Raw genomic sequence first — 26,896 nt, 5'->3', positions numbered from 1 at the left:
TCACCCATGCTGTTTAATATTATATTAGGCCACTCAATGAGATCTTCCCGATAGGCTGATGACACCCAGGCCTACGTTTCACAGACTAAGCGCCTCAGATAAAGCCGCTTCTGTCCTCAACTGGTATTTGGGACCTGTGCTTAAATGGCTGAGACAGAACAAGCCAAAGCTTAATCCAAACAAGGTGGAGGTGATGTTGGGTCGTAAGGGTGTGATCCATTTATTCTGGATGAGGTAAGGCCATCATGTTAAGAACTTGGGAATGTTTTTAACCTAGCCTAGTTTGGGGGGAAACAGGTTAGCGTTGCAGCTAAGAGTGCCTTCTTTCTTGTTTATCAGCCATCTTCCCTTTTGGACTCCGCCAACGTCTCCATGTTGATCCGTGCTCCTGTAACCTTGAGGTGGGACGGAAGTAACATTGTCTATGTGGGCCTGCCTTTAAAGACAACAAAATATGGCTGCTCCTTAAATGGGGCTGCATCCACGCATTCCTGGTTGTTGCACTATCATTGCAATCTAACAACCATTATCCTATGTGGAATAGCAATATCCACCTATGTGTGGATGCAACCTGGGACAAGTTGATATAAACGCACCACACTAGTTTTAAAATAACTTCACTGGTGGGCTGTTAGCTTCTGCTATCAATTTAAGGTGCTGGTGCTTACTTTTAAAGATCTTCACAACACGGAACTCACATATTGCAAGGACCACTTTGCCCTGTATGAGTCCTTGAATCGATTGTGTTTTCTAGGGCTGCCAACTCCTGGAGATCTTGTGGGTGAAACCTGGAGAAAGTGGGGTTTGGGGAGGAAAAGGACCTTGGCATGGCATAATTCCATAGAGTCCAGCCTCCAATGTAGCCATTTTCTCCAGGTGAACTGATCTCTGTGGCCTGGAGACCAGTTGTAATTCCGGGAGATCTCCAGCCACGACCTGGAGGCTGGCAACCCTAGTGTTTTCCCTATCCGCTCTTACTTGCTGCATCACTATAGGCACATTTATTCTCCCTTAACCTGGGCTCAGGCTTCTATATATTCAGAGGCAGTATATCTCAGAAGGGAGGGAAGGCAGCACAGTATGCTCAGATCTCAGAAGCTAAGCAAGGTTGGTACTTGAATGGAAGACCACCAAGGAAGACTCTGCAGAGGGAGGTAACGGCAAGCCACCTCTGCTTCTCACTTGCCATGAAAGTCCCCTTGCTAAGGCTGCCATAAGTCAGGTGCAACTTGAAGGCACTTTACATACACGTACCTCCGAAGAGCAGATGCCAGGAACAAACAAGAGGCGTGTTCAGCACATGAACTTCTGGCTGGTGGAGACAGAATATGCAACTAGAATAGCAAGGCAGCCCTTATGCACTTATCATTTATCAGTATCCTCCATGATTGGCTGGATGTAGTTCAATAGAACAACACAAGCATGCTGAGTATGGGGCTAGTGGAATCCTCCTTTCTTGCAAACATGTGCTTTCCTCCGCATCCCCCAAGAGTCAATGTTGGTGTTGAACTCCAGCAGCTCGGTGTCTCTGTGCGGGAATTAGTGATGAAGGCAATAAAAGCTGTCTCCAAATGACACATCAGACTGGGATTCTCTTTTAACCCTCTCCAGTGGCAGTTCTCCAAGTGTAGATGGAAGAATATAGAGCACTTTTGGCAAAAGGCCACCAGGCTAAAGTATAGGGAAAGGACTGACTACGTAGCGAGTAGAAACTCTTTGAAATCTGCTTTGCCAGTAATTAGTTTGGCAGATAGACAGTATTATCAATGGAACCTTTGGCCTAAGGTAATTTAGGTAAAGGTAAAGGACGTTGCATCACATTTACTCGGCAGACTTTTTGTTACGGGGTGGTTTGCCATTGCCTTCCTCAGTCATCTACATGTTACCCCCAAGAAATGGGGTACTCGTTTTACTGACCTCGGAAGGATGGAAGGCTGAGTCAGCCTTGAGCCAGCTACCTGAACCCGGCTTCCACCATGATCGAACTCAGGTCGTGAGCAGAGCTTGGGCTGCAGTACTGCAGCTGACCACTGGGGCTCTTATAAGGTAATTTAAATATTTAGAAATGAAAGGGCAAACTCAAAGAACACACTATTCATTCTTTTTAAAACATCTGCTGAACATATTAAGAGTCCAGTAGCACCTATAAGACTAACAACATTTGTGGTAGGGTATGGGCTTTCGTGAGCCACGGCTCCCTTCTTCAGATACAGCTAGAATGGGAGTCCACATCTGTCCTTATATCTTGGAGAGTGGAGTGATTGCAGAAGCCAAATGATAATAGCCAGTGAATGAAAAACCAGGTGTGATTGGATAGGGTAGGGTATGCAGAGGAGTAGTCGGTGTGGAGAAATTAACACTGGTAATGAGACAGGAAGTCAATGTCTTGATTCAGTCCAGGTGAATGCATTGTCTTGAACTTCCTTATCAGTTGGAAGTCAGCAGCCCCACTTTCCAATCGCCTTTTGAAATTCCTCTGCAGGATAACTGAAAATATTCTTGGTTTGGGGGGGCATGGACAACTTTCCTGATACAGCACCTCTGACAAAGAGAGCTGTGGTTCTCAAAAGCTTATGCTACAATAAAAGTTGGTTAGCCTTAAAGGTGCTACTGGACTCCTTACTATTTTCTTGATAGAGTATCTACACAGCTGAACTTACACGTGAAAAACACCTCTTTTTATGAGATGAAACCTCATTTTCTCCAGGGGAACGGATCTCTGTGGCCTCGCTGGAGATCAGTTACGATTCTGGGAGATCATCAGCCGCCACCAAGAGGTTAAATAGAAAAGAGTCCAGTAGCACTGTAATGATTTCAAGAAATGGGTGCATATGTCTTTAAATACTTGGTGAGATAGGTGAAGAGTGGGGGTGAAAGAGAGAGATGAGTGAGTGATATGATTGGTTCATGACAGAGAGTGGGCGGACTGAAGGCGGTTTTCAGTTACTGAGGGAGAGAAAAAGATTCAGTTAGGGCAAGAGAGGCGAGCTGTGTGCCGCCTGAGAGCCGGACCACAAGTGATGCCTGACACAGGTCGGACACTTGTCAGCTTCCCTCAAGTTTTGATGGGAAATGTAGGCAGCTTGGCGGAATGTTGGACAAGTGACAGTTGAAAAGTCCATTGGACAGCAGTTAGAGAGCCAAGCTGCGAGACCAGGATGCCTACATTTCCCATCAAAACTTGAGGGAAGCTGACAAGTGTCCAACCTGTGTCAGGCATCACTTGTGGTCCTGCTCTGAGTGTGTTCATGTATTTGTGAGGGAAAGGCAACCTGAGTGGAAGCCTGAACTGAGTGTGTCTGGGAGACTATATATTCATTCTATTCGAAGCAGGCAAACTGTGTGTGCGCCTGAGAGAGACAGAATTGAGAGTGAAAAGAAAACAGGCTAGCTGTGTGCTGCCTGAGGAGTTCTCTGTGAGAGAAATATAGAGCCTAGAGAAAGAGGCTAACTGTGTGCAAAGCCTTACAAGAGATCTGTGTGAATGAGTTTGGATGAAGCAACTAGAACTAAGAACTACTTTTATGTAACCAATACGCTTCTTAAAAAATAAACTTTTATTTTGTTTTGTTATATCCCAAAGTAGCAGTCATTGTTATCTCCCATTCCTATCCTCAGGGCCACATAGAACCACGAAGGAGCCCGAAGCATAAACACGTTACCAAAGGGAAAACTTAAATAAAATATATTGGAATTTAATATTCCTGGTGGCAGCTAACTACCCAGAGGGTGTGAAGGGAAAGATTAAAGCAGAATCCACCCTAAAGAAAGTGAAGATCATAACAAGCACCTTAAAGTCTAACCAACTTTACTGTAGCATAAGCTTTCGAGAACCACAGCTCTCTTTGTCAGAGGTGCTGTATCAGGAAAGTTGTCCATGCCACCCCAAACCAGGAATATTTTCAGTTATCCTGCAGAGGAATTTCAAAAGCAGACTGAAAAGAGAGGCTGCTGACTTGCAACTGACAAGGAAGCTCAAGACAATGCATTCACCTGAATCAAGACATTGACTTCCTGTCTCAATACCAGTGTTAATTTCTCCATTGTGATTCTCGAAAGCTTATGCTACAGTAAAGTTGGTTAGTCTTAAAGGTGCGACTAGACTCTTTTCTATGTTGCTACTGCAGACTAACACGGCTAACGCCTCTGGACCGGGAGGTTGGCAACCTCTTCTCCACCTCACTCTCTAAGCTCCCTTCAAGCACCTGGCCGAGAAACCAGCAGCCACCTACCAATCCCCTTTATCCGACACTCCCCTTTTACCTCCTCTCCGCGGCACAACGGAGAGCCGGCGCGGCGCACTCCGCTTTTGAATGGAGGAGACCGGAGCTGGCGGCCGACGTAGCGTCGCTCCATTGGCCCCTGGCGGCGGCGGCGTCACCGCTGCCTGAGTGGCCGGCTGGGGAGGGGGGGGGCGACGGGCTGGCTCAGTTCGGAGCAAGAGCGAAGCCCAGGCGGCGCCCCACGGAACTGGACAGCGGGCGGGAAGATGGGCGCGGAGCGGCTGAGCCGGCGACAAAGGCAAGTCCGGAGGCTTTGCAGGGCTGCAGCCGGGGGGAGGGGGGCGTGTGCGGGGAAAGGGGGCTCAGCAGACGCGCAACGAGCAGAGGAAGGGCGCCGGGGAGGTCCGCGCCTGCGGGCGTTGCTGCTGCTCGGTCAACTTCCCTCTGCGAGGAGATTTTGCAGGCAGGGAGCGCCTTTCCTGGGCGGGGGGGGGGCTCTCTTTTCACCTCCCCGCTCTAGCTTTGCTAAAAGCCCCCCTTTTTAAAAAGACCCCCTGACAATGCCTTGCCTTATGTCCAGATAGCCCCCCAAAATCTTTTTTTTAAGGTGAGTGTGTGTAGGGGGGATCCTATTGTGTCCGAGCAAGAGCTGCTTACCGTTGGGAGCGGATTCCCCCCAAAGACGAGAGCCCCTCGCCGGGCGCAGCATGGCGCATCTCTTTGTTGTAAAAGTCCGCCGCCCCGGCCTCCTGCATCGATTATTGTTTCCACTCCCATCAATTCTGCCTCATCAATGTCGCTTCCCAAGGGAAGAAAGGAGGGGGGGGGGCGGATGAATAGCCGACCTGAATAACAATTCCTTTTGGATGTAAAGGAATAACAATTCCTTTTGGAGTCGTTCTAGCCGCTTTCTCGGGGTTGCGGTGTTTGGCGAGCCTAAAGAGATTGCATCTTGAGTGAAGAATAGATCCCGAGTAGTTCGCCGTGTTAGTCTGTAGTAGCAAAATAGCAAAGAGCCCAGTAGCACCTTTAAGACCAACCAACTTTACTGCAGCATAAGCTTTCGAGAATCACAGCTCTCTTCGTCAGAGGCGTGAGTGCATTGAGTGAAGAAAGCTTTTTTTCCACCCATTGTCTTGAGGTGCCACAAAAAACCCCGATCGTGTCTCTTTAAATCCCTGTGAATGAATAGGAGACGAGTACTGCGGTTCATGGTGTGTGTGTGTGTGTGTGTGTGTGTGTGTGTGTGTGTGTGTGTTGTGTGCAAAGACCGGAGCCAGAGAGTTCCAGGAAGTCGCATGTTAAGCAAGCCTGGGGTTTGCCTAGGTGGACTCTCAGAGCCAGCCGGGGAGAATCGCCTCCAGCTTTCTGGCGATCTTCTAAACGGAGAAGTAGCCCAAACAAAGGGTCGTTTCTCTCCCCAGCCTGTTTTTCCTCTTCCAAGGCTCCGCGGAAGGTACTGCTGGGGGCTGGCGCTTGGGGCTTTGAAGCCGGGTTGCTTTCGGTGGCCCCTGATATAGGTGGGTCTGTCTGGATCGGGGCTGTGCTGCCCCTGGAAGAGGAGCAGGCAAGCCCTGAGGTTGGAGCCCCGTCTCTTCCTCGTCCAGAGGGGAAAGCTGGGTTTGGCTTTTGAAATCTCTGTTCGTTTGTAGATGGCCATTTCCACCCCCCCTTCCTGTTAAAGTAACTCGGTGTTGTGCAAAGGGAGGCGTTATGTATAGTGGTGGTGGTGGAGAGTGCCCTCAAGTCATAGCTGGCTTCTGGCGACACCCCCGCCCCCCGGGGCTTTCATGGCAAGAGAGTAACAGAGGCGGTTTGCCATTGCCTGCCTCTGCAGCCCTGGTCTTCGCTGGAGGTCTCCTATCCAATTACTGACCAAGGCGGACCCTGCTTAGCTTCTGAGATCTGACCAGATCGGGCTCACCTGGGCTATCCAAGCCATGCATAGTCTTAACCCCCGCAAAGAAACTCCCAGTCACCAGTTTATTTTCTTGCTTCTGCTGTGGCTATGAGATTCTCCCTCCTCCTAAGATCCGCCCCTTTCCCCTCTTAACATGGCCGTGATGGTGGCATTGTGGCCCCTTGTGCTTGTTCCGAGGTGTCTGCATGAAAAGGGGCTGCTGCCTCCCTCCCTTTCTCCTTCCCAAGCTGGCTTATTGAAATTCAGCTTCACAAAGCGCTCTGAACTAGAGAGGCAAACAAAGGGAGCTGCTAGGGTTACTCTTTTCCCCCCCTCCCCAATCCCCGTTGCTTAAATTTCAGACTGTCCTGCCAAGTTCTGTATGAGTGGCTCTGTTGTGTGGTGTTTAGATCCGCTCCTGTGACAGACAGAGGATAAACTTGTCTCCTTTACTGTGGCTGAACGTCTTCGGGCTGACTCCAGGGCGCTTACCAAACCAGCCCTGTACCTGGCTGGCTTGTCAAGCTCTGTGTTGGATATCTGGACAGGGATGCTTCTTTAACTGCTAGCAGTGGGACGTTCACATGTGTTCAGGCCCGAGGTCCCCAGATGTTGTGAATTATTTTGCTGAGTTTCTGCAAAGCACATGCAGAGCTCTGTGTGTGTCTGTGTTCAAGTGGGGGCCTAATAAAAAGCATAAAGATGACTGGTTTCCGTTTGTCCTAGTTACCAGTCAATCTTCACAAAGGCATTTTAACTTCATCAAACTCTCCTTGACTTTGGCTGATTCCTCACACGCTGGATAATGCACTTCCAATCCTCTTTAGAGAACGTTTGGAACTGAATTTTTCGAGTGTGAAACAAAAAATCCACTTCCAAACGATAGCAAAAGTGCATTATTCAATGTGTGCGGAATCTATCTTTGTCTGAATCATGGGATTTTTTCGGGGTTGGGGGTGAGATTCAGAGTTCTCCAGTGTACAGGATATCACAGGACTTCAAACCAAGTGGCAGCCCCCATGTTTCGCAAGGTTGCCTTGAACTTGGATTCTGTGCTGTGCACATTTACTCATAAATGTCTCCTCTCAGTGCAAGTTATGCATCTCAAAGCTTGGATCCTGGCCCAGTCTGCTACATTAAGGATTGAAACGACAGTTAAAGCTATTTAAAGGAACTGAGCTTTCTCTTCCTTCATGTCCAGATCGTTCATATGGGTTATATTGAGGACCTCTTTCTTTCCCTCTGGCTGGATTTCTTAATATCTCTGCAACACTGCCAAAGGTGGACTCTTCAACTTTCTAATACAAGCTTGGGAAACTTTTCCATCCTTCTGATAATCAGAGCTGGGCAGTATAAATGGGTGTAGGCGAGTCCCAAGTCGTGGCAAACATGGTCTCTGGTGTCTAATTATTAATTAGCAAATGGGTATGAACTCCCAACTTGTGTCTGGCTTTTATCTTTCGTTCGATGGTAAGATAATGTAAACTCTTTGTTGACAGTACCTTGGCTGCCAGCTGCTTTAAGGGAAGAAATTGGTCCTGAACAGGGGTCATTTTGTAGAAAAAGAGCTGGAGGAACTCATTAGCACAACTCATTAGCATATGCCATGCCCCTTACCACCACAGGAAGTGTGTCATTAGCATAACTGATTTGCATATGCCACACCCCCTGACCACCTATCCTGGAGTTTTGGGCCCAATCCTGGCCATTCAGGGCCGAAATTGGGCACAAAATGGCCAAAAAGTGGCCCAAAATGTTCAGGATCGGGCCACTGCTGAGCAGGAGAGTGATCCACCACCTGTCAGAGGCCCGATCCGGGCCGTTTCAGCCCCAATCCAGGCTGAAATGGGCCCAAAATGGCCGAGAGTCGGGTGGGCGGGGCCACCTGACGTGACCTATTTGGGGAACTGCTGGAACTGCGTTCCTGAGCATTCCCCCTCGAAATGAGCCCCGGTCCTGAAGAGCGGCATAACAACCTGGTGCTCCAGCTGGCTGGCATGAGCCGTCATGCTCCAGTAGAGACCCTAAACGGGGTGCACTGCGAAGCCTCCCTTATTGAAAAGCTGCCCAGGATTGTGTGGCAGCTGCTTGACACTCAGTGATCCTTCCCTTCGTAGCTTCCTACAGAGGGATATATTTGTGTGCTTATTTGTGAAGAAGCAGCCTGAACAGAGGTTGGTGGGCATGCCTGTTTCATCTTTCCGCAGCGTCTTGGCTCTGATAAGCAGTGGTTGCAGCATAACCCCCCCCCTCCTTTAAGGCTGGTCATTATTGTGACCTCGAGAACAGCTAAAAATGCAATAAACTCTTGACTCTCTCCCGTTTCGCTGTTGCATCTAACCAAGAGAGCCACAAAGTTCATAAATCCCTGAATTCATGGGAAGGCAATAATGGGTTAAGACATCCTGGTTTTTTGGCTCATCACCACACTTTGCCTAAGCTGCGTTGAAGTGATTCAGAAACTGGGGTTACTAGTAATGTGGACCATAGGGCTATTGTGGTAGTTGGCTCCAAACCTCCCGTGTTAATGGCAAAGATGGTGCAGTATTTAATTAATTAATTATGTCATTTATAGTCCACCTTTCTCGCTGAGACTCAAGGTAGATTACACAGTGTGATTAGTACAGTCAATATCAGGAACATTTCCATAAAAATGCCATAGGGTAAATAGATACAAGTTCACAAAGACGTAGCATTAGTAGGAATCTAATACAACATAGTGGGGAGGTCTATGGTTCCTAACTCGTTAGGAACTAACTCCTCCCTACAATACAACTTTCCGGTTTGAGTAAAAAGCCTTTGTGAATAATTCGGTTTAGCATTGTTTGCGGAAAGCCAGGAGAGTGGGGGGCTCTCCTGACCTCAGGCAGGCCATTCCGCAGGGTGGGGGCCACCACAGAGAAAGTCCATGTATGGGCTGCTGTTGATTCGCTGATGTGCAGGGTGGCACCTGTAGGAGACCCTGTTCGGAAGAGCGAAGCTGCTGTGGAGGAACATAGGGAGGGAGGCGGTCCCGTAGGTATGCTGGACCAAGGCTGTGAAGAGCTTTGTGAGTGATAACCAATACCTTGAATTGAGCATGGTAACTTATGGGTAGCCAATGGAGTGACTGCAAGATGGGAGTGATGTTCATGCTCCTGCTCACTCCTGGTAACAGTTGAGCCGCAGCATTTTGCACCAATTGGAATCTCCTTCAGTTGGGCTTTTCTGTGCCCAAACCCATGCTTATGTTCAATCTAGTTTGCGCTAGTCCTGTGTGCTGATGCCCAGCACTTGATGTTTCCTCTTTCCTCCGTTCACCTACTCCTTGTGAAAAGATGTGCATCTAGCTATGCTTGTTCTTGCTTGGAAAACATGATTGCCTGCTGGAGCATGTCTGCATTGTAATGCATATGAACCTCAAGCAGCTGGCCAAACAGGCCACATCCTGAAGGAACTTTGTTTGGCATGGGCCTCCTTGGAAGCAGCTGACTGTTTTGACAATGAGCAGTAATTTATCATACTGGCCTACTGCAGTGTTTGCTGACTGAGTAGACTCACTGGTCTGCGTGGGAGTGCTGGAATAAGTACTAGTCATGGTCATTCTCCACCAACTAGTCAGTATTATTCCAGCTTTATTTGCATGAGCCACGTCCTCCAGTTTGCAGGATCTGATCAAGTCTGTTCATGATAGGATGTTTTGGAGGTCTTTCATTCATAGAGTCGCCATAGGTTGGAGGCGACTTGACAAGACACACACACACACATTTGCATGAGGGTTGTAATGGAGAATCTGCTAGGGCTTGTCGACCCATTGAAATAATTCATCTCCTGGTTTTTCCGTCCTTATATGGAGGCGGTTATTCTAATCATGACCTCCCACAAACACACACACAATTCACTGGCATCAACAGAGGTCTATGTGACCTTTTTAAAAAAAATGTAAGCTGATTTGCATTATTTCTTCATGGTATTATATCGCTGCCCTTCTATGCTCCCTTCTCACGCTGCTACCAAGCTGGAAATTCGTTAACCCAGCAACCCTTTCCTACGGTGTGCAAACTACCCCATAAGCCTGCAGATCAGTTTTTGACCAACTCTAGCGAGGAACTCCAAAGTCTTCCACTCTTATTCAAAAGTATCTCATCAAAAATTACACACTGAGAAATAGTGCTAATTTTTAATGCCATGCTAGTACCATTTTGTGTGAAGGCGTGTGTGCATTTGTATGTGTGAAAGATGACCACTGCCGCTGGTGCTGTGCTTCAAATATACACTTCTCTTTCACAACCATAGAGGAAAAAGCTCCTGGCAAGTTTTGGGGTGTGGAGACAGTCCAGGAGAATTCTGTATTGTTATCTGGAATCCCTGTTATAAATGGGTGTACAGTTAATGGCTGTTGTTCCGTAAATGGCTGGAATTTCTCTTAAATCAAAATATGGCATGCAAATGAGCAACGGCCAGCTTTAATCTCTGCGAGGCTGTAAACATTCGCTTGCCTAGTTTACTTTCACTGGCATCAGAGTCGGGGGTGCTGTTGTAATGCCGTTCCTGACTGTCTGGTCGTAGGTTATTATGCCCAGTGGAATGGTTCCTTTAAAAGGCTTCGCTCTGCTGACACAGCTGGCCTCTGCTGAGCAGCATCAATTCTAGGGCATGCTGTCTGAGTGGTCCAGAGCCTAAAGAGCAGCTACCAGCCCTCTGGGCTGCTCTTTAGTTGCCAGCATATAGGTCATTTTTTATTTTTTTTTTGCTTTGAGAACTGTGGCTGTGGTTTGTCTCTTGACTGTTTCAGGGATCAGTATAGTCTGGTACTCAGGGCTTTTTTTCTGGGAAAAGAGGTGGTGGAACTCAGTGGGTTTCCCTCAGAGAAAATGGTCACATGGCTGGTGGCCTCGCCCCCTGATCTCCAGACAGAGGGGAGTTGAGATTGCCCTCTGCGCCACATGGCGCGGAGGGCAATCTCAACTCCCCTCTGTCTGGAGATCAGGGGGCGGGGCCACCAGCCATGTGACCATTTTCAAGAGGTTCCGGAACTCCGTTCCGCCGCGTTCCCCCTGAAAAAAAGCCTTGCTGGTACTATATCCACAGCAACATGCTTTCTACCAATAAAGTTCCTGGGATTTTCTGCTTGCCCCGTAGAGGTAATAGTTTACTCCAGTTAGAACTGTGGATATTTCTGTACTGACAAGAATGTAAGGCAATTGGATAGTTAACAGCAGCCAGTCCTTAGAGGCTTGTGGCAAATGTGTCCCTAGTTTGGTGAAGTGCTTAAGAGCAGCAGGACTCTAATCTGGAGAGCCAGGTTTGATTCCCCACTCCTCCGCTTGAAGCCAGCTGGGTGACCTTGGGTCAGTCTCAGCTTCTAGCTCTCTCAGCAAAGTACACATTTAATGAAAGATTAAAAATCTGTCCTCTTGATTCACTGGCAGTGTTAATGAAAGATCAGGAACTCGCCTGAGGCCTGCCATTGTGGTGGTTGTTCAGACACACCATGTCCATCTTGTGTCAAATTTTGAAAACTTATCTGCCTTTTTTAAGCTCCATTACTGTATTTTATTTATCTGACATTTTGGCTCTATTGCTGTAATAGGAAATACTTCTTATTTGAAAACTAAAAAGAGTCCAGTAGCACCTTTAAGACTAACTAACTTTATTGTTATTGTTTATTGTTAGTCTTAAAGGTGCTACTGGACTCTTTTTGATTTTGCTGCTACAGACTAACACAGCTAACTCCTCTGCATATTTGAAAACTGGCTTTTTTTTAAAAAATCCCAAATGTTACAGGTAGTCTTTTAGGTTGACTGAGAAGTGGTGGTAGGTTTTTCCCTCTTTATATCATCAGCTTTCAACATCATCAAACAAATGTTAATTGATTTAATTCGTTCCCCAGTATTTGTTAAACCAGTAATTCGTTCCTTTAATTCTTTCCTTGATAAACTAATAAAAGGAACGAATTAAAGGAACAAATTTATTCCTTTAACTTGTTCCTTGGTAAACCAGTATTTGTTTTAAAAACTCTGTTTGGGGGAGTCATGCTGTATGAACACACCCCTCCGACTTTATTGTGTCTTAAGATCCAAGCTTTATATCTTGCTAAAATCTCCCTGAAAAAGGGAAAGTTTAACTTTCGCTGCGATCCGAGTTCCTCACCTGCCGTCATACAATGGGGTAGTTTCCACTGATCAATAAGCTGAAGTGTTTGTTTGCAAAGCTTGGTTGCTGAAATTTAAGCCTCCTTGCCGGCGCTCCCATCACAGGCTGCCTGGGCAACCCGCCCTTTCTGTCCTTTGGTCTCTGCTGCCTTTTGATTTAAATGCCTGTCTTTGGGTCAGGAATGAGGTTAGACTGGTAAAACCCAGGGCAGGACCAAAACTTTGATGCAATGAGTCTAGGTGATCCAGCAGCTCCTCTCATGAAGAATTTTAATATACGCATAAACAATTAAGTTCTTCAGCTATAATGTGGATATATTTTTTAATGAGCTAGTAAGTAAAGAACTAGTAAGCTCTTTATTCAGAAGTGATCAAACAAGAGACAGATAGTTCTGTTAGGGCTGTAAGTTGCTAAAATGTGCTCTGTACTTAGGGTTGCCAGCCTCCAGGTAGTGAAAAATGCCAAACGAAGCAAATGCTGGTGTAAAAGAACTACAAGGTTCCACACTCCACTAATAGAAATTTTCTATTTGTATATAAGGTGCAAAGTGCTCTTAGTGTGCATTCAATAAATAACAATAAATGACAATCAATTTCACTAGTAAAGTGTACAGTCTAGTTAGGTACATTAGGATGTTTTATTTTGTTTGTTCACCAGCCTTTACTGTTTTTCTTTTCTTACAAAGTTTTGAACACCAGTTATTACTAAACCTTTTTAAAATAAAGTTGTTTATTATTCTGCCTGGGTCCTCACATCTCATTCAGCCATATGTAATATAAAACCTACTGGAAACAAGTAAACAAAAGGGGTCAGTTTGGTATGCTGGGCCCTTCCGTGGAAACCTGTACCAGAGTGGTGGCAGCCTACAGAGAGCTTCCCTGGTTCTCTGGCCCTCTGCCTGCTATGACACTAGAGTTGCCAGCCTCCAGGTAGTGGCCGGAGATCTCCCGGAATTACAACTGGCCTCTAGGCCAGAGAGATCAGTTCACCTAGAGAAAATGGCTACTTTGGGGGGTGGACTCTATGGAATTATGCCATGCCAAGGTCTTTTCCCTCCCCAAACCCCACTTTCTCCAGGTTTCTCCCCCCAGATCTCCAGGAATTTCCCAACTTGGAGCTGGCAACCCTATCTGTACTTCCTTGGGTTCAGGCACTTGTTTGTTGTTTTAAAAAGGTAATCTAAAGGTGGTAGTATTAAGCAGAGCTAATATAGAAGACACATCCTGCCTTCATGTCTTAAATTTTTATTTTATTTATTTTATTTATTTATTTATTTACGTCATTTATAGTTCGCCTTTCTCACTGAGACTCAAGGCGGATTACACAGTATGAAGTTAATCCAATCAGTATCAAGTACATTTCAATACAATACCATAAGGTAAACATATACAAGTTTAAAAGACATAGCATTAGCAAGGATCTAAGACAGAGTAGAGATACTGAAGCAAAACACAATCAGTTCTAGGACTAACATTAGACAGCATGGAGCGACGGTTGTACATAGGAGTACATATTTAAAGCAGCAGATAATATATGAGGCAAAAATGGTGATCAAGTATATTATCCCCAACTTGTTAGTGAAGCACCGGAGACCCCCTCCCTACAATGCAGCCCTCCCATTTGAGTAAAAAGCCTTTTTGAATCGTTCGGTTTTGCATCGTTTACAGAAAGCCAGGAGAGTGGGGGCTCTTCTGACTTCCTCAGGCAGGTCATTCCACAAGCTCTTGATCTGTTTGAAAAGAAATGAAGGCTTAGTCCATGTTCTAGTGACTCTGATCAAAACTTGGCTTCGACAAAGAGCTGCTTTATGATCCCAGATGGACCAGAGACCCTTCTGGGCCTTTCTCCAGCTTTAGCCATGCATTTATTAGCTGGCAAGGGAGAGCATAGAACTTTGTGTTGGGGAAAGCCAGCGAGTGAGAAGCTCTCTCTCTCTCTCTCTCTCTCTCTCTCTCTCTCTCTCTCTCTCTCTCTCTCTCTCTCTCTTTTTTCCCCCCACTGGTCTGAGGAAAGATAAACATTTGCTCCAGGGTCCTGTACCTGTCCATAAAGGTATAGCTGCATTCCTTTGCTTGTGAAGAGGATAAAATGGACGTTCTAACATTCCAGTTATAAGTATCTTTAGGAGTGTGTGAATACATCTGGTGTGTCTTCTGTGAGGAACGTTCTCTGGCAAGGATAAGTATGGAGAAAAAAACCTTTTCACTCAGAAAGCAGGGGCAACGGGACTGTCTTTCTCTGTTGAAGATTACGGGTATGAGACCCATTTCAAGGATGCCTCTGAGTGGTACATTATATATAACATGGTTAAGAAGAGCTGTAGCATATTGTTTGGGGAAATCGTGTGGCATAATGTAGGGTGGAAGGGGACAGAAAAAGAACTTCCCATCTCATAATATACGTGGACAGTACACAGTTATAATTACCACAGAAATGTTGTCCGTGTTTCTCTATCTGGTTGAGTTTAGCTCTTGGAAAAGGCCTTTGTCGGTCTTAGGACCTTCCCCTTCCCAAGCCATAATAAGCCTTTTTGGGGAGAGTGGGCTGTCATCGGCTGCAGGATATGTCTCTTTAAATAGAGGATAAGCTTGAAGCAAGGGCTGTCTTTCCTGTAAATTAGTTTTCCCATCGATCTCAGCAATCCAGTCCAGTAATAGTTGCTGTTGGCATGTGCTGAGAAAGCAGCCAGCGACCTATGTGGCAATGAATTCTGACAACTGTGGCAGAGCACATGCTTTTGTGTGCATTGGGTCTAGTTTCCAATTTCTCCAGTTAAAGGATCCCAGGTAGCAGGTGGAGGGAGATCTTTCTATGCCTGAGACCCTGGAGACTATTTGCCAGTCAGAGTAGATAAATACCAATGGTCTGACTTGGTATAAAGCAACCTCATGTGGCTAAATGAATTCAAAATCGTGCCTTTTAAAACTGTGAACTAATATCAGTTCCCAGGGAAGCATGGGAAAATGCTTCTGTACCGACATGTTCCCTCGGGAAGGCAGGGAAAGCCTCCCACTTCCTGAAAGACATTGGTAGAGCAATACTCTAGGATACAGCTTTGCCTACAGAGGACTTAAAAGAGAGCACAAGAGAAATGGTTGAGCTACTCTCTTCTTTCCGTATCCCCTGTGGTGTTGCTGTGTGTTCCTTCTATTTTGCGTGCACCTGCTCTTAAACCATCATCAACGTGTTTGCTGGACACATGTTGTTGCAAACGATCTCCCCATAGAGCGCTGTCCCCATTTTGAAAAGGACATTTGCAAGCACTTGTCCCTATCTCATTGAGAGTTCTCTGTCCTGGCTCCCATTGGCCAGGCCACTGTGGGAGGTTTCCATGCGATTAGGCAAAGTTTATGATGAATACTGGGCAAGCATTACAGTTAGCCTGATGGAAGACGTGCCTTGCTGCTGAATTCCGAGGCTCAGTGGGGATGTTATGCTGCGGTCCAGCATTCGCGCAGCAAGTTCTCCATCCCCTGGCTGTACCCTTTAGTGCAATTCGTCCTATGAATTCTACTGTCTGTTATGTTACAAGTTTCTCTGCCCTTGCTGGTAGCTGAAATAGATGCAAATTGGAGACAGGGAATGTTACTACCCGGTGAGCAGGTTTCACTTGGTGAGTCCTACTAAATGATATGGCAGGGAGAGGGGGGGGTTGGAAATTCAGTCTGATCGTTCAGGTCCCTATGGCAAACTCAGGGTCTTGGCTATGTGATTCTCTGGTGTGTAATGGCAACAAGAAGAGGTTGCTCTGACTTCAGGGTGCAGCATGTATTGGATATGCATTTGGAAAGGTCCAATTTTGGCAGCTATTTTAAGGACTCTTGAAATACCAAGCCATGCCATGGGTCAGTTTTAATCTGGTTTAAGTGACTTCTGTAACTCCTTTGTGGCCGCTTACTTTGCTTAACGTCTAAGGGTGGCTGGCTAATGAAGTGCCCCTCTGCCCTGACTAGATCAGGCTAGGCACCCTGCACATCCAAAAACATGCACTTTCAGCCTAACCCACCTCACAGGGCTGTTGTGAGGGTAACATGGAGAAGAGGCGAATGATGGAAGCTGCTTTGGGTCCCTACTGGGGAGAAAAGCAGAGTATAAATGAAGTGAAAAAAATTAAAAGTATGGGCTGCCTAGACTTTGAAACTGCCCACATTTTTGTGTGTCTCTCTTTGTTTCCCCCAAATGTGTTAGTGTGCGATAGACTTTTCTGTACTGATCATAAGGAGATGGTTGCTGAAGCTTCAATCGCCCTCTAGCTTTTGCAGGGCTGCAACGTGATTGTCACAGGATCTTGTCTTTCTTTGCACTCAGCTACAGACTGAAACAAGAGGCTCTATTCTTTTTTCCACTCTGTGTGTGAGGAGAGAGCTGCCCCCTCTGGCTTGAGACTTAATCATGGGACTGGCCAGCAAAGGAGCAAATGGAGCCTCCAGGTATTTCTTACTCACTGCCAGACAAAATCCTTCGGGCATCCCTTTTTTTAACATTGTACATGGCTGGATTTTCTACAGACAAGTGGTAGGTAGTGGTGGTTGAAACAATTGGTGGTGTGACACAGTGGCCAAGTAAGGAATAAACCCATCTGTTTCCTGGTGGGGGGACATCTTGGTTCAAGACTGCCTATTTACTCTATTGTCAAAACTCTATTGAGAGTCGAACCACACGATACGAATTACACGAGACTGAGCGAGTGTCAGGAGTCCTGTCTTACCCCAAATGCCCATGTCCAGCATTCTATCGATGAGCACATGTCCTGGTTCAGGCACGCATTCAAAATTTTCTGCTCCAGTGTAGCCGCGACAGCATGTGTATGCAGTCACGATCAGTAAGTCGGCAATGCAGAGCATCCTTATTTCCTATATCTTCCGCTTCCTATCTGTGCAAAGTGGAGATGCATGATGGGATATCTTGGAGGTATGCGGAGAAAACCCGTGCCACCGCAAACACAGGTTCGATGGAGTTCCTGCAATCCTGGCGCGTGTAGTTGAAAACAATGTGGGAACACGTGTAGGTAAGTTTTCGTGTCATTCTTGTGTAATTCGTATCGTGTGGTCCAGCTCTGAGACTCTTTCAGATAGTTTTGGGATGCAATAGTTCTAGAAACTGAATTCTGTACATCTCATTCTAGAACGTTGCAGACCTAGTGGATTAATCCAGAGCTTGCTTGTGTGTCTGTGTCTGTTAGAAGCGCTAACCCAAATGTGGCTAGAAAAATGCCCATCTCTAAATCTTGACGAGTGTTGCTGTTTTTTGAAAAATAATGGTGTTCTCAAGGTAAGTAGAAAGAATCAGATCTGGAATCTGGGTAAGCGGGCGAGTTCATAATAATCGTCCCCGATAGTCTGTCATCTTGCATTGTGCAAGGGGTACCAGAAAGAAAATGGCAGCACTGTTGACAGGGGCTGTGAAAGCCAAAGTCCTTTAGATTTTTTTTGCTCTTGCCTGGCTCAGGGAGACTTGTGCAGAAAATAGGAGAATGCAGCAGCAATGAAGGGAGAATGGGCTGCCATAGAGGGAGACGGACAGCCAGGCAGACAGAAGAGAAGACAAAGTGGGGAGGTACCTATGCATCTGCTGATGCTGCAGGGCAACCCGTGCTACTTCTCATTCTTCTCCCCACTCTATGCTCTTCCTCTTTATCCCAGGAATTAAATGGAGTCTAGGAATGATTACAAGCAGTTAACATTAGTTCAAGCCACTCAAAAACGGAGGGATTTTGTATACTTTAGGGACCCAGTCTTCAAAGTCACCTCCAAACTAAGTTTGTGAAAAGAAGATAAGCGATGGTCTTTCTCAGTGCAATAGTTTTATAGAATAAATGAGAATTTTTTTTAAAAAAACCCTTAGAAATAGCTAAGTATAATCCGTAGCTGTTCTCCTCTTTTTTCAGATACCATAATTTATTTTAAATAGCAGTTCCTTCACTCTTGAATACCCCAGCTATATAGAAATAGCTCAGTTTCATAGCATTCTAGTCTCATTCAAGCCGGTCTACTTTTCAGTATTTTGTTCCCCACGGGAGCGCCTCTGTTGTTTTGTACAGCCTCCAGATAGTGGCTGGAGATCTCCCAGAGTTACAACTTGTCTCCAGTCCACAGAGAACAGTTCACCTGGAAAAAATGGCTACTTTTGGGGGTGGGCTCTATGGAATTTGGCCATGCCAAGGTCCTTTCCCTCCCCAAACCCCACTTTCTCCAGGCTTCTCCCCCCAGATCTCCAGGAATTTCCCAACTTGGAGCTGGCAACCCTAGAAGGAAATGCTGTCTTGCCTCTTCAGTGGAAGTTTCTGTGGAACTCACTATCTCCTCACATGGCCCCCCCATACAAAAACTTTCTTCCTCAAGTTCAGGAATTCAGGCAGGTAAGGGGGGTTACAATTTGCCATCTGTCTTGTCTCTCTTTACTAGGCAGAGAATAATAATAAATAATAATAATAACATTCGATTTATATACTGCCCTTCAGGATGACTTTACACCCACTCAGAGCGGTTTACAAAGTATGCCATTATTATCCCCACAACAAAACACACTGTGAGGTGGGTGGGGCTGAGAGAGCTCCTAGAAGCTGTGACTGACCCAAGGTCACCCAGCTGGCTTCAAGTGGAGGAGTGGGGAATCAAACCCCGTTCTCCAGATTAGAGTCCCACGCTCTTAACCATTACATCAAACTGGCTCTCTAGAGAGCCCTAAGCCTTCCTCACACATGAGGTCCTCTCTCACTTTCTCTCAGGGCAGCCACTTCCCTATATTCACTGCCTCTTGCCAAGTACATCCCAGGGCTGTTAAAGTTACTTCCCCTTATATGCTGCCACCATGAAGTTCCGTATATGTATACAGGGCCGGAACTAGGGTTGCCAGGGCCCAGGGCAACCCTAGTCTGACAGCTTGCATGTGTGTGCAGCACGCGCGCTCCTGACACTGCATGATGATGTCATCACGCAGGGTGGGGCGGCGGAGGCAGCGTACGGGCCTGGGAAGCCGCCTGCACCATTCGCCTCCCCGCAGGCGAGTGGCACGGGCGGCCTCGCAGCCCCCTGCGCTGCCTTTTGCCTGCCCTGCAGGACAGGGCGCACGCGGCAACCCGGCCGCCCCCTGTCCTGCGGGGCAGGCAAAAGGCAGCGTGGGAGGCTGTGAGGTTGCCTGTGCTGCTGCCTGCGTGCTCCTGGCAGCTGCTCCCGACGCCCCCTCCCTGGTGGTGCCGGGGGCAGACTACCCCCCCCCCTGCTCCCCCCCTCGATCTGGCCCTGTATGTATATGGGATCAAAGAAAATTGTACACACAAAAGATATTCTGGTCACAGAATATCTTTTGTGTGTGTACCATTTTCCTTGATCCCTTATACAGCCAGCAAGGGTGAAACAGAGGAAAATAGAGTTAACTTTTATTTACAAGATTAACAACCTAGGAGTGAGTGATTCAAACATAGGGATACGTTGTTCTTATACTGTGAATTCATCATCCCACCCTATCATAACAGTGTTTGGCTATCATATAATATAACAGGTGACAGCAGCTAGCTATTCCTGCTGCTTCCTTTCCCACCATAAAATCCTTCTCCTCTCTACCTCTTCTAATGGATCTCAACTGCAGGTGGCCCAGACAGTCTGTCAGCTTCCATTGGCTGTTGGTTGTGAAAGGCAGAACCCTTTCTATTCATCACACTCACAAGTTGGCTTTAAATGGCCTGTTCGGCAGTCATTGGACTGCAGATGGGTTGGCTTTGAACATAGCCTTGAAGTAAAGGGCAAGCTGCAGATCCTTTCTCTCCATGCTGATTTCTGTAAACATTGATGGTCCTGTGTGATTCACAGGGCCAGCAGGGATGTTCTTAAGGCTGCTGTGGGGTCATTTTTCTTATGGCCTGGCTTGCCTGGTTTTTCCACTCTACCCTGACATCAATTATGATGTGTGTGTTTTTTAAAAAAACTTTTTGCAACATGCAACACAGAGATGGGATAGTGAGTCTTTCTATCTCTGATTGAAAGCTCAGTCGCTGTAGATCAGCATCGTTTTTTACTGCAAGTAATTAATTCTGCCCTGTGTAATTACTTGTAATGGACCATGTCACATGGAGAGGCATCCCTTGAGGATATGTTCATGGCAGTTCACGCAACCGTTGAACGTTTGAGAGACTAACTGGACTAGAAACGACAACTTCCTGAGGGACCCCCTCAATGGTTCTGATACAAAAATAGCTTGGCAGCCTCCTCTGGTCATCTAGCCTCTCCTGTCAATCATGAGAACTGGGTGTGGCCATCCTAGGCTGAAGTCATCAGAGCATGTGAGCTGCAAGGGCTGGATGTGATGTGTATGTTCTTGGAAGTACATCATACCTCTGAAAAGGGGCCTTTCATTTAGCTTTCATGTAGGGCTTCCGTTGGAGCAGCTTTGGGTCAATGAAACCAAAGGGGAGCCCTAGCTTGGCAGGATGGGAGCAATTTATAGCACCCCCCCCCCACTTGTGGGAAGGTGTTTTGAAAAAAGCTGTCCCTGCAATTTGGTGTTCAGAAGGTTGGTAGTGCAGGGGAAGTCTAAGTAGCAGAACTTTGCCTCTGTCTTCTATAATTCTCTTTACACGCAGGGCAGGAATTGACAAATGCCTGTGCACTGATTCCACTCCCCTGAGGGATGCCTTCTAACCTCCTAACTGCAGGACACACACAACTTTTACTGTTCTTGGAACATTTTAAGCCATTTCAGTGGGAGGGAAGACCTGAGTGATCCAGTGTGGAGGAGCTCCTTCCAAGGAAGCCAGGCATAAAGGGGAATTCAGTTTTGGAACCAGCCATCCCTGCAATGCACCATTTAAATGGGGCCGTGTTTTAAGAAATCCAGATCCTGCCCAAAGAAAAGTGGATTTCTGTACTCTGTACAGAGGATTGAACTTATTTGGCATAGTTTTGCTAGCCATCGGCAAGGGAGTCGCAGTCCTAAATGACAACAAACACAAATCTTCCATCTCTCCGGCTTGTGAGACTTCACCGGACATTTCCTACATGCTTTTTAGCATCTCTCTGCCATGATAAAGGCTAGAAACTTGTTCTCTTTTTTTCCCCCAAATGAAAGCCAAGGCTTTCGAGAATCTGCATTCTGGACCCATCGCCCTTTCTGCAGTTGTTCTGCACTTACCAGGGATGAAAACGTAGTCCTTGTGGCATTAGCATGCGAATGCGCTTCTGTTGCTGTTACACCTCCCCTGATTCCAAGTAATGTAAAGTGGGCAAAGGGCAAAGGGTGGCTGGGCTTGCTGGTACACTACCTAGGAGAGAACTGCCTCCCTGGGAAGACATCCTTCTGTAAAAATAGTAGTTAACAAGGGGCTTGAGGGCCAGTTTGTGATATGCGGATTTGCGAATTTATAGTATGTGGCCATGGGCCTTCACAATCTAAAATCATTCATTAAAAACAGAACAAAAATACAAGACTACAGATATAGTTACATAGATATAAATAAAATTACTATAAAATGCATTTTGCCTAAAATGTAAACATTAGCCAACATTAAAACCGAACGGTTTCTAATCTATGTCAGGTGTTTACTCTCCTGGCTTCCACATTTGCCCTTATTTTCCTAGCAGCCAGGGCATAGAGGGCCATCCTATTCGAAATAAAAGGGTCTGTATCTGAAAGAATAAAATTTAATTTATCAAAGTCAGACAGATGATGGAGACTAGATAAAATATTTGTGAGAAATTTTCCCCTTGGTTCCTGGTATAAGGGACAATTTAAAACATAGTGTGGTAAGTCCTCGGTTTGTGATATGCAGAAGAAGGGGAATGGAAGGCCATGCGCCTGGAGAATCTGGAGGGGAAGGGGAAGGGCAACAGGGAAGGGTGAAGGGTACGTGTGTAAGAAACAGCTCTTCATAAATTGTAGACAAGGAGATGTGGACCGGAGCCATGGCCATAGGTAACCTCTCTGTGTGCCAGGGAAGCACCTGAGCTCGAGTGCGAAAGCGCAGTCTCAGCTGAAGCCACAGTGCGCTGTGACCTTACTTAACTTTCTCTTCCGCTGCCAGCAATCAGCAATTAATCCCCTCTCACACAGTTCAAATACAGGTTACTTTTGATGATGATGAGCACATTCTGGATTCAACTCAACCAAATTTAAATCTTTTTTTGGGTTCATTGATTTTAATAGGGAAGATGAAAGCATGTGCTTTACAACAGTGTATCTTTGGCTAGATTGCATCTTCAGGCATCTCACATAGCCCGTTCCAAAGAGATTCCAGACTAGGGGTACCTTCCGGCCTCTCAGCCTTGTGAGTGGAGGACTATAGCCCCTTTCTTACATGGAGATAATGTATATCGCAGCTCAAAGTCTCTTCATCTATATCATAAAGTTACGTTCTGCAAATCTATAGAGAGAAATTGGTGTAGTGGTTAGAGTGTCAGTCTAGGAACCGGGGGGGGCAGGTTTAACCCCCCCCCTTCTGCCATGGAAGCTTGTTGGGTGACCTTGGACCAGTCACACACACTCAGCCTAAACTACCTCAACACAGTTATTGTGAGAACTACATGGAGGAGGGGGGAACAATAATAAGATACTTTGGGTCTCCATTGGGGAGAAAAGTAGGGTAAAAAGTAAGCCTATATTAAAATTGACCAGTGTTTTAGCACAGTGGTTAAGTGGTTCGGCTGGAAATCAGCACTCTGCTGGTTCGAATCCCACTACTGCCATGAGCTCAGTAGGTGGCCTTGGGTTAGCCACTCCTCTCAGCCTCAGCTCCCCAGCTGTATTGTGGGGATAATAATAACACTAACTTGTTCACCGCTCTAGGTGAAGCACTAATCTGTCTAGAAGAGCGGTCTATAAGCTCAGTTGTTGTTGTTGTTGTTGTTGTTGTTGTTGTGGCTCCTACTTATCTAGCTAGTGCAGAAGATGGAGGGCCCTTAAAATACTACTCAGAAATCCACTGCTTCCATCAAACCTAATTTGCAGAAAGTTACCTGTTTTTAAGTAGGTTCTGCTGAAGTAAAGACACAGTTTCTCTCTAATTTTATTTATTTATGTCATTTATAGTCCGCCTTTCTCACTGAGACTCAAGGTGGATTACACAGTACGAACTTAGTATAATCCGTGTCAAGTACATTTCCATACAGTATATCAAGTACATTTCCATACAGTGTCAAGGACATTTCCATAAACAGAGCCATAGGGTAAATAGATACAAGTTTTAAAAGACATAGCGTTAGCAAGAATCCAGTACAAAGTAGAAGAAAACACTGGAACAGAATATAATTGTGATACATTAGTCTAATAACAATGTATGATTAGGCCCACACCCCCAAAATTTATCTGGCTATTTCCCATCTACACGTGAGCCACAGCTTTCATAATCTCTGCCTCTCCTAGCCAGGCATTAATTTATTTTTGTAAATGTATTCTGACCAAAGAGATACAGAATTGGTGTGGCTCAATTTCCAAACCTTTGCATGTTAATCTTTGTATGGGAAAAAGCTGCAAGACACACTGTTCTTGCATTTCATTTCCACTGCAGACCAGCCCAGAACCTGAATGTGTCCTCCCATTCCTTAATACTTTTTCTTTCTTGTATTCAGATACTTTCATTTCCACAACCTGGCTTGTGATCTCCTGCATAGATTTTTAAGATTAAATGAAATGCTGCCCTGCGGTTGTGATTCCTTGCATTCCCTTACGCTTTCTCAGCTCAGCACAAAGTTGAGATAAGGGAGCGCAGTACCTACTAATACGCTGCAAATGCTCCTATCTTTGGAGAAGGTATGTATGGTAGTCATTATTTCTGGAATTCCAGTGCGTAGCAGTTTTTCTAGCTATAATGGCCAAGTTACCCCAAAGGTTCCTAAGGGTGACAGGCATGGCTGCAGGAAGCGCATTCGCTTCTGAAACGTTCCTGCCGCCTCCTTGGCCGCAGCCCGCAAATACTGCTGTGGCGCTTTCGGTTTAAAACTGATAGTTTGAAAACGGTTGTGCAGCCTTCGAGAATTATCTTCCCTTGAAGCAGTCTGCAGAACGGATGAACATAGGAGGCTGTTGTTCAGGAAGGTAGATGAGGAGGCTGAGCAGTCCACCCACCACCCCCAATGCTCCCTGCTGGGATTTTCCGGCTCGCACAGAGGAGCCAAGGAATCCAGGACGTGCCGCCAAGCACAACGGACCGGGATAGAGGCTCCTGTTTAATGGGAGTGACTGTAGAGGCACTGCAGGGAGTAAGCCTGATTGAAAAAGTAGAAGTTTCCACCCTTTCGTAAACTGGAACACCTTTTTAATAGCTAGAGAGATTTGATTGCCCAATGGGTATGCCTACAGCCTTGGAGATTGTTTCAGCAGCTAGTGGACTTCAAAGTTTGAATCCTTCCTCAGATGTATTTGCGCTTTTTTTTTTTGTATTTTAATTTTTTAATAAAACCGAAAAGGGGATACGGGGGGGGGGGGGAGAGAAAAACAAAGAAAGGGGACAAGAAAAGCAAATGCAAAGCTGTGTGCTGCAAGGATTATCAATGTACAGAGTACACAAATCACAACCTTTAAAAATACTAGAATATTTGAGACTATTTAAGGTATATATTTTCAAGTAAACGACACGTGCCGAATTCAACCCTATTTCTACTTCTTATCTTTTAACAGAAAAAAGAAAAACTCATTATTAACCGTATCTTATCATTACCTTTTACTTACATATTTTCTTTAAAATGACAATGCTGACTTCTTAATAATATTCCAATGCTATCTAGCATACGTTCTATTGTAGTTGTGCTTCTTGATCTTGGAGGCATCATTTTTCTAAGGCTCAGTAAAGTTTTTGTCCATCCTTTCTTGAATTTTTGTTTATGGTTAAATATTCATGGAAGATGGTGGTGGTAGTTGTGTGGTGGCTGTGGAGTCTGTATAGTATTTCCAAGTGAGAAGAATTACCCAGGATTGTTCTTGTTGCTATTGGAGGCTGTTTGAAGGGTTTGTTTGGACCTTCCCCCACTGCGTACAGCTGATTGGTAAGGGATTTCTCTGTGGTGGCCCCTTTCCTGTGGAATGACCTGCCTGAGGAAGTCAGAAGAGCCCCCACTGTCCTGGCGTTCCGTAAATGATGCAAAACCGAACTATTCAAAAAGGCTTTTTACTCAAATGGGAGGGCTGTATTGTAGGGATGGGGTCTCAGATGCTTTGCTAATGAGTTACGGACCATAGACTTCATCTCTATATTGCTTTATATATTATCTGTTGCTTTAAATATGTACTCCTATGTACAACCAGCGCTCCATGTTGTCTAATGTTAGTCCTAGAATTGATTATGTTTTGCTCCAGCATTTTTTCTACTCTGTCTTGGATCCTTGCTAATGCTATGTCTTTTAAACTTGTATCTGTTTACCTTATGGTATTGTATTGAAATGTACTTGATACTGATTGTATTACCCTCATACTGTGTAATCCGCCTTGAGTCTCAGTGAGAAAGGCGGACTATAAATGACATAAATAAAATAAAAATAAAAGCAAAGCATGCTGATCTTTGTGGCTGCAGCAAGAAATGTTTTTATCCTCTTGCCTATGGCTTTTTTTCAGCTGGAACACAGTAGAACAGAGATCCGGAACCTCTTGAAAGTGGTCACATGGCTGGTGGCCCCGCCCCCTGATCTCCAGACAGAGGGGAGTTGAGATTGCCCTCCGCACTGCCGAGAGGCGCAAAGGGCAACCTAAACTCACCTCTGTCTGGAGATCAGGGGGCGGGGCCACTGGTCATGTGATCATTTTCTCCAAGGGCAACTCACTGAGTTCGACCACCTCTTTTCCCAGAAAAAAAGCCGTGCTTATCCCCATTCACGGTGATTTTCAGGATCCCGTGAAATTTTATTTATATTTAATTTATATTCCGCCCTCCCCACATCAGCAGGCTCAGGGCGGATCACAACCAAGTTTTAAAACATATTTCATCATATACACAATTTAAAATCATAAAACAGCCTAATACATAGATTAAAATACATGTAAACATATTCACACACACACACACACACACACGTGTGTGTGTGTGTGTGTGTGTGTGTGTGTGTGTGTGTGTGTGTGTGTGTGTGTGTAAATACAGCGGCACATAATCCAGATGACTCCCTATTTAGCCATCTCCAGAGTATTTTTCAGGGGTGTATGAGAGATGGAGGTGTCACTAGTAGAGAGGGCTCCACACAGCTTTGTTTTCTCCCTTGGCCCTCCCAGGCAAGAGTTCAGGTTATAAAGGACGGGGTGGCTAAGGAGAAGCAGCCATCTTTGTAACACGAGGAGGATTCAGGCCCTAGGAGGGCCACAAGAGAGCACACCACTGAATGTACACCGATGGCATTCCTTTCATCTCCTCAGCAGCTTCCAGGGGAAAAGATCCTCTGTGGGAAATAAGTGGTAGGGGACTGAATCCTACCAAGAGGGATGCGGACAAAAAGGCAAAGCTCACTTGTTGGGCCAACAACCAGACCATCAGCCGTAAAATAGATGGAAGAGGAAGGCCTAGAACTTGTGCCCTATGCATTCTGGAACAGTGCTCTGTCCACATGTCTCTTCTTCCTGGGTGCCCACTTAAACAACATGGGGCATTTGGAATCCTCTCACGGCCCTGGAGACAAAACCAGCCATATGTACTAGGGCGGGGAAGAATTTAGAGAAAGGTGTAGCGCTG

The 26,896-nt window shown here is 45.9% G+C and overlaps 1 protein-coding gene across 1 annotated transcript in view; it reads left to right on the top strand.

Annotated features, from left to right (window-relative positions):
• The first annotated feature begins 5,577 nt into the window (after positions 1-5,577).
• CDC42EP4 (CDC42 effector protein 4) overlaps positions 5,578-26,896 on the top strand; it is a 32,192-nt gene continuing 10,873 nt past the window's right edge. Inside the window, exon 1 of the mRNA XM_054975286.1 lies at positions 5,578-5,679. The gene's annotated coding sequence lies outside the window, so the exon portion shown is untranslated. The remainder of the gene's footprint in view (positions 5,680-26,896) is intronic.

Source organism: Eublepharis macularius, chromosome 4 (genome assembly GCF_028583425.1).
Source record: "Eublepharis macularius isolate TG4126 chromosome 4, MPM_Emac_v1.0, whole genome shotgun sequence".
Taxonomy (NCBI): Eukaryota; Metazoa; Chordata; class Lepidosauria; order Squamata; family Eublepharidae; genus Eublepharis; species Eublepharis macularius.
Note: the sequence above shows the minus strand (reverse complement) of the source record. Positions and strands in the feature narration are given on the sequence as shown.